We start from the raw sequence: 12,852 nt of genomic DNA on the forward strand, positions 1-12,852 counted from the left end.
TAACCTCCGGAAGTAAATACCGTGACTTCCGGACAAACACACACAAAAAAGGGGGTGGGGGGTAAAAAGTGTCTGTTGTTAAATAAACAACCGAACGTAAATGTGAATATACTTCGTCAACAGGGTGGGGGTGAAAAGTGTCTGTTGTTAAATAAACAACCGAACGTAAATGTGAATATACTTTGTCAACAGGGTGAGCCGTGAGCGCATTGTAAATAACAAAAAAAATAACTCAAATACACAGGACCTGTAAAAGAAAAGTATAGAAATAAAGAGTGCACAATTAAATTAATACAAAAACATTATCTTGAAAAAATCTAAGATTAAAATAGGACAAGTTTTAAGGGTAGTGATGTGCGATACCACTGATTTTCTTTTATATATATATCATAAAATACAGGCCTGCATTTCTCTCATATATATATACATATATACATATATATATATATATATATATATATATATATATATATATATATATATATATATATATATATATATATATCCATTTACTACCGCTTGTCCCGTTCGGGGTCGCAGGGGTGCTGCGGAGCCTATCTCAGCTGCATTCGGGCGGAAGGCGGGGTACACCCTGGACAAGTCGCCACCTCATCGCAGGGCCATATATATATATATATATATATATATATATATATATATATATATATATATATATATATATATATATATATATATATATATATATATATATATATATATATATATATATATATATATATATATATATATATATATATATATATATATATGTATATATATATATATATATATATATATATATATATATGTATATATATATATATATATAAATATATATATATATATATATATATATATATATATATATATATGTATATATATATATATATATATATATATATATATATATATATATATATATATATATATATATATATATATATATATATATATATATATATATATATATATATATATATATATATATATATATATATATATATATATAAGCGTGTGTATATACCTAATGTGTCTATATATATAATATATATATATATATATATACCTGTATATATGTGTGTGTATATACCTAATGTGTCAATATGTGTCTATGGGGCGGCGTGGCGAAGTTGGTGGAGTGGCCGTGCCAGCAATCGGAGGGTTGCTAGTTACTGGGGTTCAATCCCCACCCTCTACCATCCTAGTCACGTCCGCTGTGTCCTTGGGCAAGACACTTCACCCTTGCTCCTGATTGCTGCTGGTTAGCGCCTTGCATGGCAGCTCCCGCCATCAGTGTGTGAACGTGTGTGTGAATGGGTGAATGTGCAAATACTGTCAAAGCGTTTTGAGTACCTTGAAGGTAGAAAAGCGCTATACAAGTATAACCCATTTATCATATATATATATATATATATATATATATATATATATATATATATATATATATATATATATATACCTGTATATATGCATGTGTATATACCTAATGTGTATATATATATATATATATATATATATATATATATATATATATATATATATATATATATATATATATATATATATATGTATATATATATATATATATATATATATATATATATATATATATATATATATATATATATGTATATATATACCTGTATATATGCATGTGTATATACCTAATGTGTCTATATATATATATATATATATATATATATATATATATATATATATATATATATATATATATATATATATATACATATATATATATACATATATATATATATATATATATATATATATATATATATATATATATATATATATATATATATATATATATATATATATATATATATATATATATATATATATATATATATATATGCGTGTGTATATACCTAATATGTCTGCTAAAAGTTTAAAAGTTGTGTTTTTCAAATACTTACATAGCATAAAGAAGCCCCCCCAAAAAAGTCAGTAAATGAACGTATGTATTTGTAAATGAACGTATGTATTTGTAAACGCTCTGAAGTGGGAAAGGGGTAGGATTAAAAAAAGCTTTGCTTCTCTCTACTCCTTTTCGGACATGATGTAAAGTGAAATGATATGAAATTGTGTGATGTATTATGCTGTAAGTGTGTTGATGTTCGAAATAAACTAAAGAAAGAAAGAAAGAAGAATACAATTATGTATTCATTATTATTATATATTATTATTATTTTTTGTTATTATTTATGTATTTATGGTTATATATTCTTTATTATTATTTATAATTATATATTTATTTGAAACTCTGAAGTATATCGAGGTGGTGGCGTAAATAACAATATAGCCAAGCGAATACAAAGAAAAGACAAGAGGACAAAATCATACAAAGCACACACAAATGGTGTTTTAAACCACAACAAAAGGAAATTGGTAACATAATAAAAACATTGAAATAAATGATTTAACAAGAATTACTGGGCAGTACGGTGGCACAGGGGTCTGCCTCACAATACGAAGGTCCTGAGTTCATTCCTGGGCTCGGGATCTTTCTGTGTGGAGTTTGCATGTTCTCCCTGTGACTGCGTGGGTTCCCTCCGGGTACTCCGGCTTCCTCCCGCCTCCAAAGACATGCACCAGGGGATAGGTTGATTGGCAACACTACATTGGCCCTAGTGTGTGAATGTGAGTGTGAATGTTGTCTGTCTATCTGTGTTGGCCCTGTGATGAGATGGCGACTTGTCCAGGGTGTAACCCGCCTACCGCCCGAACGCAGCTGAGATAGGCTCCAGCGACCCCTCACAACCCCAAAAGGGACAGGCGGTAGAAAATGGATGGATGGAACAAGAGTAAAAAGTAAGTTCCATGAACATGTTAAGGTGAATATATTGACCATGTAAACAAAAGCATCCAACATTGACACATTCCTCATTCACAAGTTAGTTTGTCAACAGTGTTCCTGCTATTGATACACATTATTTCAAAGAACTAAAGTATCAAATGTATTGATATTTTGATGTGAGATTTGATATTAGAACAGAAAGATCTGGTATCCGCGGCATCGATATTTCAGGATTGATCTGCACATCACTACTTGAGGGCTTTCCTATATTTTTTGTTTTACACAAAATTCTAAAATCGTTGATCCAATGAAGGGAATATTAATGACCATTTCAAGGTGGGTGTCTTGTACAAATATGCTAAATGAAATGTCTGCTATAAGGGCCCAACCGGCCCAGGGGTCTTCAACGTTTTCCAGCCTTACAGCCCCCAAACTGATGAAAAAAGAGCAGGGACCTGGTGTTTTTTAAAGTGGAAGGTAGACTTATCTGTCTTTTTGTTGCAGAGGTTAATATTTAAAAAAACATTTTTAAAAAGTCTTATCAACCCAAAGCTTAACGACCTGTTGAGAACTCTCTCCTGTAGTAAACGGGGACGTCTCTCTCATCTTATCCCAACATAACGTTTTCTATTTCATCATTACTTACCTGTTATTGACTATGGAGATGTGTTGTACATGAATGCTACTGCTGGTTGTCTCCACAAACTGGATAGTGTGTACCACGGTGCACTGAGATTTATCACCAACTGCGCTCCCCTTACTCACCATTGCGTATTATACTCAATGGTTAACTGGACATCTTTAAGTGCTCGACGCCTCAATCATTGGTATGTTTTCATCTACAAAACCATTCTGGGTATCACTCCATCTTATCTGTCTTGTCTTTTAACAAAGAAACAAGGAAGTCAAAATCTTCGTTCAATGAATGTTCTGCAATTTGTCGTACCCAAAGTAAGAACTGAACTGGGCAAGAAAGCATTTAGGTTTTCAGCAGCGAAGGCTTGGAATAACCTACAATCGAATATTAAACTTCAAACCCTTGTTACGTTGAATGAGTTTAAAGCTTCTGTGAAAGGACTGCAGTCTACCTTGTCTGTATGCACATGTGTTATGTGAGCAAGTTTTAAAGTCGTAAATGTGATGTTTTATGTATTTGTTTACTGTTTTTAATGTAACCTTGCTGCTGCCCTCTTGGCCAGGTCTCCCTTGGAAAAGAGATCTTTGATCTCAATGGGATTTTACCTGGTTAAATAAAGGCTAATAAATAATAAATTACAGAAAGAACAATTGTCAACCATAAAGTTAATAAATCCTTGCCTAAAAATCATCAGTTTTCCATTAATAATCTTTAAGTTGTATTCATTTTACTTGAGAAAAAAACACTAGTAATTTACTGTATAGTGTCCTTATTTATGGGGGTACCCAAGTTTTTTTTTTGCACTGAATTTGTGTAACAGAATTTTTTGCATTTGAATTTTGCGAACTGCATTTTTTTAAGCATCACATTATGCTGACAATTTCAGTGGAAAAACATTTGGCAGCAAAATGGTTTGTTAAGAAATGTAGTGTTTCAAAACTATATGTATAAAAATCCATCCATCCATCCATCTATCTTCTACCGCTTATCCGAGGTCGGGTCGCGGGAGCAGCAGCCTAAGCAGATAAGCCCAGACTTCCCTATCCCCAGCCACTTCGCCCAGCTCCTCCCGTTGGATCCAGAGGCATTCCCAGGCCAGCCGGGAGACATAGTCTTCCCAACGTGTCCTGTGTCTTCCCCGTGGGCTCCCACCGGTTGGACGTGCCCGAAACACCTCCTTAGGGAGGCGTTCAGGTGGAATCCTGACCAGATGCCCGAACCACCTGATCTCGCTCCTCTCGATGTGGAGGAGCAGTGGCTTTACTTTGAGCTCCTCCCGGATGGCAGAGCTTCTCACCCTATCTCTAAGGGAGAGCCCCGCCACCCGGCGGAGGAAGCTCATTTCGGCCTTTGGTGATAACCCAAAGCTCATGACCATAGGTGAGGATGGGAACGTAGATCGACCGGTAAATTGAGAGCTTTGCCTTCCGGCTCAGCTCCTTCTTCACCACAACGGATCGATACAGCGTCCGCATTACTGAAGACGCCGCACCGATCCGCCTGTCGATCTCACAATCCACTCTTCCCTCACTCGTGAACAAGACTCCGAGGTACTTGAACTCCTCCACTTGGGGCAAGATCTCCTCCCCAACCCGGAGATGGCACTCCACCCTTTTCCAGGCGAGAACATGGACTAAGGCTTGGAGGTGCTGATTCCCATTAGTCGCTTCACACTCGGCTGCGAACCGATCCAGTGAGAGCTGAAGATCTTGGCCAGATGAAGCCATCAGGACCACATCCTCTTCAAAAAGCAGAGACCTAATCCTGCAGCCACCAAACCAGATACCCTCAACGCCCTGACTGCGCCTAGAAATTCTGTCCATAAAAGTTATGAACAGAATTAGTGACAAAGGGCAGCCTTGGCGGAGTCCAACCCTCACTGGAAACGGGTACGACTTACTGCTGGCAATGCGGACCAAGCTCTGACACTGATCATATCGTGTTAAAAAATATATTGTATGGAAATTAATTGTATGAAATGAGTGTTTAAAAATTCAGTGTATACAAATTCAGTGTATAAAAAATAATTGTATGAAAATTCATTGTATAAAAATTCATTGAATAAAAATTCAGTGTTTAAAAATTCTGTGCATAGGCTTTGTCAGTTCATGCTCATAGACGTAGATTGGTCAGATCAAGTCCAGCGGCTGGTGCCAAAACCCCAAATATTTATACTCCAAAACCAGGAGGGTGTGCCTGGGCAAGGGTGGTTTCGCCCTATCGTAGTGAGAAAAACAACTATTTTGATGCAAACAAGCAATCCTAATTGTCAAAGCCAAAGTCAGTCGTTAAATAATTTCCCCTCGTTAGCATTGAGGTATTGTGTGGCAGAACGATCACTGTGGATCGGCTACTACCAGTCCAAAATAGTCGGACTACCCCAAGTAAGCATTCCATTCAGTTGTAACCAAATTGCACAAATGGGATTCTGGTCACCTTCTGTGTCCAGGCAACACCCTGAGACAGAGACTGGTGCATCCTAAAGACCTGACACTCCACACCCACAAAAATACTCTGGTGTATGCTATCCAGTGTAATGATGAATGCACTAATCCAAAGATTGGGAAAACAAAACCACTGTAGTGGATTGTCCGAAGCTTAAGCAGGCAACAAAAGTAGTTTAGTACAACAAATGTATTTACCCATTATCAGAAGTGCAGGTTGAATTGAGTTGTCCATGCAGACAGACCACATGTACTCCGGAGCAAACAAGACACACACAAGCCAAAATCACTTCTGCCATTTTTTATATGTCTCTTGTGCGTCACTGTTTTTATCTTGTGCGTCATGATTGTTTTTGCAACATCCTTGGACTCCCCAATCATACCCAAACAACCAAAACATTCTGTAGACAGGTTGGCATGACTTAATATTCACTTTTGTCCCACACCCAGGGACACAGAATAGAAGAGAAATCAAATGAGCATACATTCTTGACAGACATGAAATATAGGTCAAAGGTCAGAAATTCTACGACATACCCTCCTTCCAGGGTCCTAAGACCCTGGACCAAAACAATTTCTGACGTAGACCACTAACTTAAATCTCTACCACAGATAGAGGCAAAAACCTCAATGTTTTTATACGAGGCAAAAATTCCGTCTATGACCCTCCTTCAGAGCGATCGCTGTTACCAGCCTGCAGTAAAACCATCTCACAGAACACAATTAGTGGCCTACCCTTTGATTTAGTAAAGGAATAACAAATACTTTGATCATGAACATCATTGAACATAATTAGATGAATGTATATAGACTTATGACTGTAGGACATTTGCAAAATTTTTTTATTTTTTTTTCCGGCATTTGCAATGAATGTAGTTACCAATATTGTTAATTACCAATTGATTTTGAACACAAAACTGAATTTCGTATGAGGCCATGTTCGATTAGTGCTCGTGTAGATGCTCGGTGGTGCCTCAGGCTGGTGGCCTGCCGACACCTCGTTGGGCTTTTGGCTGCCTTGGTGAAGAAAGAGATCCACTCAAACAGTCTGTCTCTGTCTCTTCTTGGGGTGTGGTTCAGTCCATTGGGCTGACTGTTTAATGGCATGTGCGCGCTGGCCGCTTTGGGGAAAATTGAGGTAGAGTTGGAGCTGTGGGGGCTTTGGGGAAGGCTGGGGCAGAGTATGGGGCATGGGGCTTTGGTCCAGGCCCTCGGCTTGCTTCCAGGCCTCCTTGCTGCTTCGGCACTCCCGACACCTCTTCTCACAGCTGGAGTCCCGACGGACACATTGGCTGGCAACCTTAGTCGTTCTCGTCATCGCTGGCAAGGTGTTGTCTCTCCTCTCGGTTACTTCCAGTCAGGTATCGGGTGTTGGTCCTGGATTGGCTTTGACCGTGCCCCTCTTAGCGAGTGCAAGGGAATTTGGAGTGGCTGCTTTCATCCTCAAATCTGCACAGAGGAACTGGCACACAAATTCTACATTTTGCAAACATACCATTTTGGTCTCATGGTCTTTCCGCCTTCCTAGGAAGCTGCTGGTCCTGGGACTGAGGATGATAGCCTGCTTCCTTAAAATGGGTGCCGTTGTTTGACATACTCTTTTTGGGGAAACCATGTCGGGATATTAGATAATTCACAAAACATTTAATTACTGACTTGGCATCCTCCTTTGAGGTTGGGGTTGCTTCCGCCAACCACTGCACTTGTCAATCTAAATCATTATGTACCTTTATCCTTGTGCCGGATTGATCATATCGATTAAATAAAACCTCAACACGCTCAAACTTGACCCAATCCAAACTCACCTACCCCCTCTGTCCCTGAAACAGGGACAGTGTTAGTCGTAGTAATAGTAATAGTAGTAGTAGTAGTGGTAGTAGTAGTAGTTTCAGAAACATCCAAGAAAAAGAAAAGGCAGCTGATAGTCAGGTGCAGCAAGAACAGAGGCGGAGGACAGGTCATGTTTGAGGTCACTGTTTGCTTTTTCAATAGTAATTTGATATATTTACAACACCTAGTGAATTATTGCGGCCTCAATAATTCACTATGCAGTTGTATTCAATTTAGTCTATCTATGATAGGACAATGCACAGAAACATTAAGTTCAGAAACAGATATGTTCTGTACCAGATTATATCTAAATAGTTACTTTCCATCTGTAGTCCCTGGCTACCTAAATTAAAGGGATCCAAAAATCAAGCAATAAATTTATGACACTAATTAACCATAATTAATAATATATATACATTCACAATAATTATTTATCAACAAATAATCATACTATAGCATGTAATCAATTTTAAGAGAAGTCCTAAAATGCTCCTTCATGGACACATACTTACCCTACAATACAACCACACCTTATTTTCATCCTCACACAGATAATACATGCTCTTGTTCACCTCTGTCAACATTCATAAAAACAACTAAGCTTTTAACAGCCATACCTCACAATTTACAACAAAAATGCTCTCATGGATAAATATAATACACATTAAGTTGATGTGTCAACATAATGCCCCTCTTAGCGACAGAGTGAGCAGCTTTGATTTCTCCAAAGCCACCTTTTAACTTTAAATTTTCTATTACTTTTGTTATAATGGGGAGAAGGCTAATTGGTCTGTACTTGTTAAGTTAAGTTAAAGTTAAAGTACCAATGATTGTCACACAAACGAGGGGGGAGGTGAGGAGGAGGGGGGCAGAGGAGAGAGAGAGAGGGAATAACACAGATAAAACCTGCAGGTGCTACACAAATGTTATTAAAATTACGCACATATATATATAAATAAAAAAACACACCCACACTTATATCACAAAACACACCCCCTGGTCCGGACCAATATACCAATATAAACAACTTTGCACGCGTGCTTGTGGAACGACCGTATCATACACAAAAACCAGGTTCCATCATTGCTTATACAACGGCGATTAACCCATTCAGTGGAGCAGCACCTGCGTTTATTCCCTGACCAACACGGATAACTGGCCTCTAAGGCGCCATAGGACCACCAGGAATCACCCAGCAACCTACAGACATCGTGTCTGGTCAGTCCATACAGTTTCACCAAGTTTCACCAAAGCTCTACCATATGGAGCCCGAGACGCCACATGTCTATTCTGCAGCCATTAAACAGATTTGTGACAACTTGGCTCAGTTGATCTCCTTTACCGGAGTCACTGAATGGTCACATAATATGAGGCTTTTTTACACGCTGAGTCACAAGGACTAGGGACCGCTGCAGTTTCCACATAGACAGGTGTCTCGCACTTTCACAGACGTATCAATTTTATATGGGCCAAATGTCACACCAGTTAGCAAACTTTGCCTTAAATTTATCTTTGTCCAACTCTGGCTAATTCTGATGCAATTGCAGGAAAAAGTCTCCTCTACCGACAACGACAAAGGAGGAAGAGGTTAAGAAATGTATTCGTCTCACATCGTCTGTGCTTCTACACTCCAAACCACCAAAATTCTAATAACAATCCCCTTATAGCTAAAAACAAGAAATCACAAGTTTTCAACAAACACACAGACAAATGATCACATATAAAACAACTCAATCCAACCATAATTTACCTCATTCCAGGTTGTTTTTGGAGAACCTGACTAAACCTATCTTTTATCAAAAACAGATTCAGCAATTAGTCTTATCGATCTGGCTCTCTCCAGGCAGAAAATGTTTACACTTTAAGCAAACTGCTTACCTTATGATGCGCGCGTGCAACACATTGTCTGCCTGACAGAGAGAGCGGGAGCGGCTGTCGACCTGTAGCTTCTGGGCCATCCTGTTCGTGACGCCAATTTGTGTAGTGGATTGTCCGAAGCTTAAGCAGGCAACAAAAGTAGTTTAGTACAACAAATGTATTTACCCATTATCAGAAGTGCAGGTTGAATTGAGTTGTCCGTGCAGACAGACCACATGTACTCCGGAGCAAACAAGACACACACAAGCCAAAATCACTCTCGAGTCCCGGTCTTCTGCCATTTTTTATATGTCTCTTGTGCGTCACTGTGTTTATCTCGTGCGTCATGATTGTTTTTGCAACATCCTTGGACTCCCCAATCATACCCAAACAACCAAAACATTCTGTAGACAGGTTGGCACGACTTAATATTCACTTTTGTCCCACACCCGGGGACACAGAATAGAAGAGAAATCAAATGAGCATACATTCTTGACAGACATGAAATATAGGTCAAAGGTCAGAAATTCTACGACACCACTAAGCAGACACACGGCACAGCATAGACGGGCAAACTCTTTAGGCCAAGACTCAGCTGTCTACTTGCACCTCAGGGAGAAACAGCACTCATTTGACAACAAAAATGTACAGGTGGTACAAAAGAGTGAGGGAAGCCATCTATGTCAAGGTTGAAAAACTATCCCTGAACAGAGGAGGTTGTCTGCCACACCACCTGTCTCCCACATACCACACTGTCCTTTGAACTATTCCTAAAAGACTCTGCAATTTAGCCTCCAACAAATAACAGCAGTTAGAAACATTCTGGTCACAGGAGGTGACTAGATTGCAATTTGGGGTTTTGGCACCAGCCGCTGGACTAGATCTGACCGATCTAAGTCTATGACTAGATCTGACCAATCTAAGTCTATGAGCATGAACTGATGAAGCCTACCTGGATGAGAGGCAAAACGTCTTCCAAGACAAACCAAGCAGTCCAGTTGCGATCGATGGAACGCCCTGAGATTACAATGACCTGGATGAATGACAACATTCAGAGACACAAATTGAGATTTGCTGCTGTAGAGTTGCTGGTTTACTTCCTAAGGGAAAACGGACAACACGAAAGGCACAATGCAAGATCCTGGTTTTGTTTGATGGAGAGGGCGCTTATCGAGGCTGGCTTGATGTAGGGAAGGAGCCGGAAATGATGAGGTCTAAAGCCTCGCTGCCGGCGGTGTTGCCTGGCCGCTTTGGGACGTGGTTCAGATTTTGCCGGGGAAAAAATGGATGGATGGATTCTACAAAACATAAACCGCCCAAGCTCCATTGAAAATGTGCGCTTTTGAGAGTTGTCAGTTTGGAATCCGGATATATAAAACGAAAAGTTTTAAAAAGGCCAAAAATATGCCTAACGTGGGATCGATTTTCTGCGATGTTAGTCGTCGAATATGCTTCCTACTGTAAACATTACGTCTATAGAGGTAACACATGCTGTATTTTTATTCTCTTTTAAACAGTCACCAGAAATCAATAGCGGGAATTTATTCAGGAAAAAAGGAGTCACTTAAAACTAAAAATGAAGTAACTGTCCTCTGTTCTGCACATCATTGTCCAAGTTACATCATAGTCTCATCGTCTTTTTGAAACTCCTAATAACATTTTCCTAAGGCGACAGAAAAAACATTAGACAACCTGCCGTATTGTTCAATACTTATGAAAAATAAATACCATATCAAAAAATAAATATATAAATAGCAGTATTATTGGAGAGCAACGGTAAAAAACTGTTTGATAATAACATATTAAAACATATTTTACTATACATGTGTTAATTTAACAAGAAAATCCCATTGATCAAGCATTAATTGTGATAGTCATTTCCAAAAGCTTTACCAGACGCAAACATTCAATGAATCACATTATGTGGTAAAGATAGAGAAGTTTGTAATTATACATCTGGCCAGCAGGTGGTTTCTTGTGCCGAAGCATGCTAGAAGCTTTTTGTCCAATCGGCTCAAGTTATTGAAAGCCTCATCTGAACATCACTTCAACGAAGAAAGGTAAATTATGACTTGACAAATGTTCCTTCGGGATGTCGCAGCTTACCAGCGAGACCGTTAACCAGTCCTGGCAGGCAGGGAGACAAAATCCGGGTTGTACGCGGGCTCAGCCAGGTAGTCTTTCCGGCCCCTCGGAGCGTTGGCTTGCGGTTGCAGTGGGTTAGGAGCGTTGGCCAGGGGTGAATGCACTTTGGCTGTAGGGCATCGGGTGGCAAGGGAAGGCAGGGTCCGTGGCTTCCTGATACGATGGCGGTGGTCCTATGGCTTCCTGATACGTTGGTGGTGGTCCCGTGGCTTCCTGATACGTTGGCGGTGGTCCCAGTGTGACCGGCTGTCCTGGGTGAGGTATGGTGGGCATTGGTCGCGGTACTGGCTGGCTACCATGTCCCGGCTGGATTGGTACAGGCTGATGGGCTGGATCGGGGGCCCTCTGATAGGGGTGGGGCTGCCTGCGCAATGTCGTTGGTTGTCGGGGGAAAAGCCGAGCGGTGGTGGCCAGAACCGTGGTGAGGGTGATTGGTGCAACCAGAGGTCTGAGCCTGCGGTACAGCTTGCACAGACATAGGTCGCACACCACCATCCCAAAGAAACAACCGCCGATCAAGCAGATCAACACTGACAAGAATGGATGACCATCGCACTGTTTTTGATCATCCACAGAGAAACGATACCTACTGTCGGTGCAGCAATACCGATGGCGGCACTCACCACAGCAGAATTCTCCCAAACATCGGTCATAGGGGTGATATTCGCTGGTCAAATCCTGCTTGTAGGCTAGACACGCGTCATCGTCCGCGATCACATTGGTGGCCAAAATGGCACAATAGTTTAGGAGGACAACACCGAACAGGCCTGACGCCATGACAGCTTTATTTGAGATGCGAGAGGGATTCACACGGTGTCCAGTGTCCAGAAGATTGTCTACACTATGCTAATGAGATAAGCTAGCAGCTTCTAAGCTACGGATCTATTCTTGTGGTTATTATAATCATCAGATGTCGCTATTGTGGAAAAATGACATGATTGTCTATAGGTAGAATATCAAACAGTATGACCTACAGCAGAAGGGAGCATTATTGCACCATTAAGCTGGATATGATGATTATCCCCTTAATTAAAACATATACATCATGGGTAATTGAGTGACATAGCACTGCTATAGTTTGTTTCCTTTGACACAAGTGTGACAACGTGACTTTGTGTTGT

At 39.7% G+C, this 12,852-nt stretch overlaps 1 pseudogene; it reads right to left on the minus strand.

The window, feature by feature from the left end:
- Positions 1-11,419: 11,419 nt before the first annotated feature.
- Positions 11,420-12,600, minus strand: LOC133653160 (uncharacterized; annotated as a pseudogene).
- Positions 12,601-12,852: the final 252 nt, after the last annotated feature.

The sequence above is a fragment of the Entelurus aequoreus genome, linkage group LG07 (genome assembly GCF_033978785.1).
Source record: "Entelurus aequoreus isolate RoL-2023_Sb linkage group LG07, RoL_Eaeq_v1.1, whole genome shotgun sequence".
NCBI lineage: Eukaryota > Metazoa > Chordata > Actinopteri > Syngnathiformes > Syngnathidae > Entelurus > Entelurus aequoreus.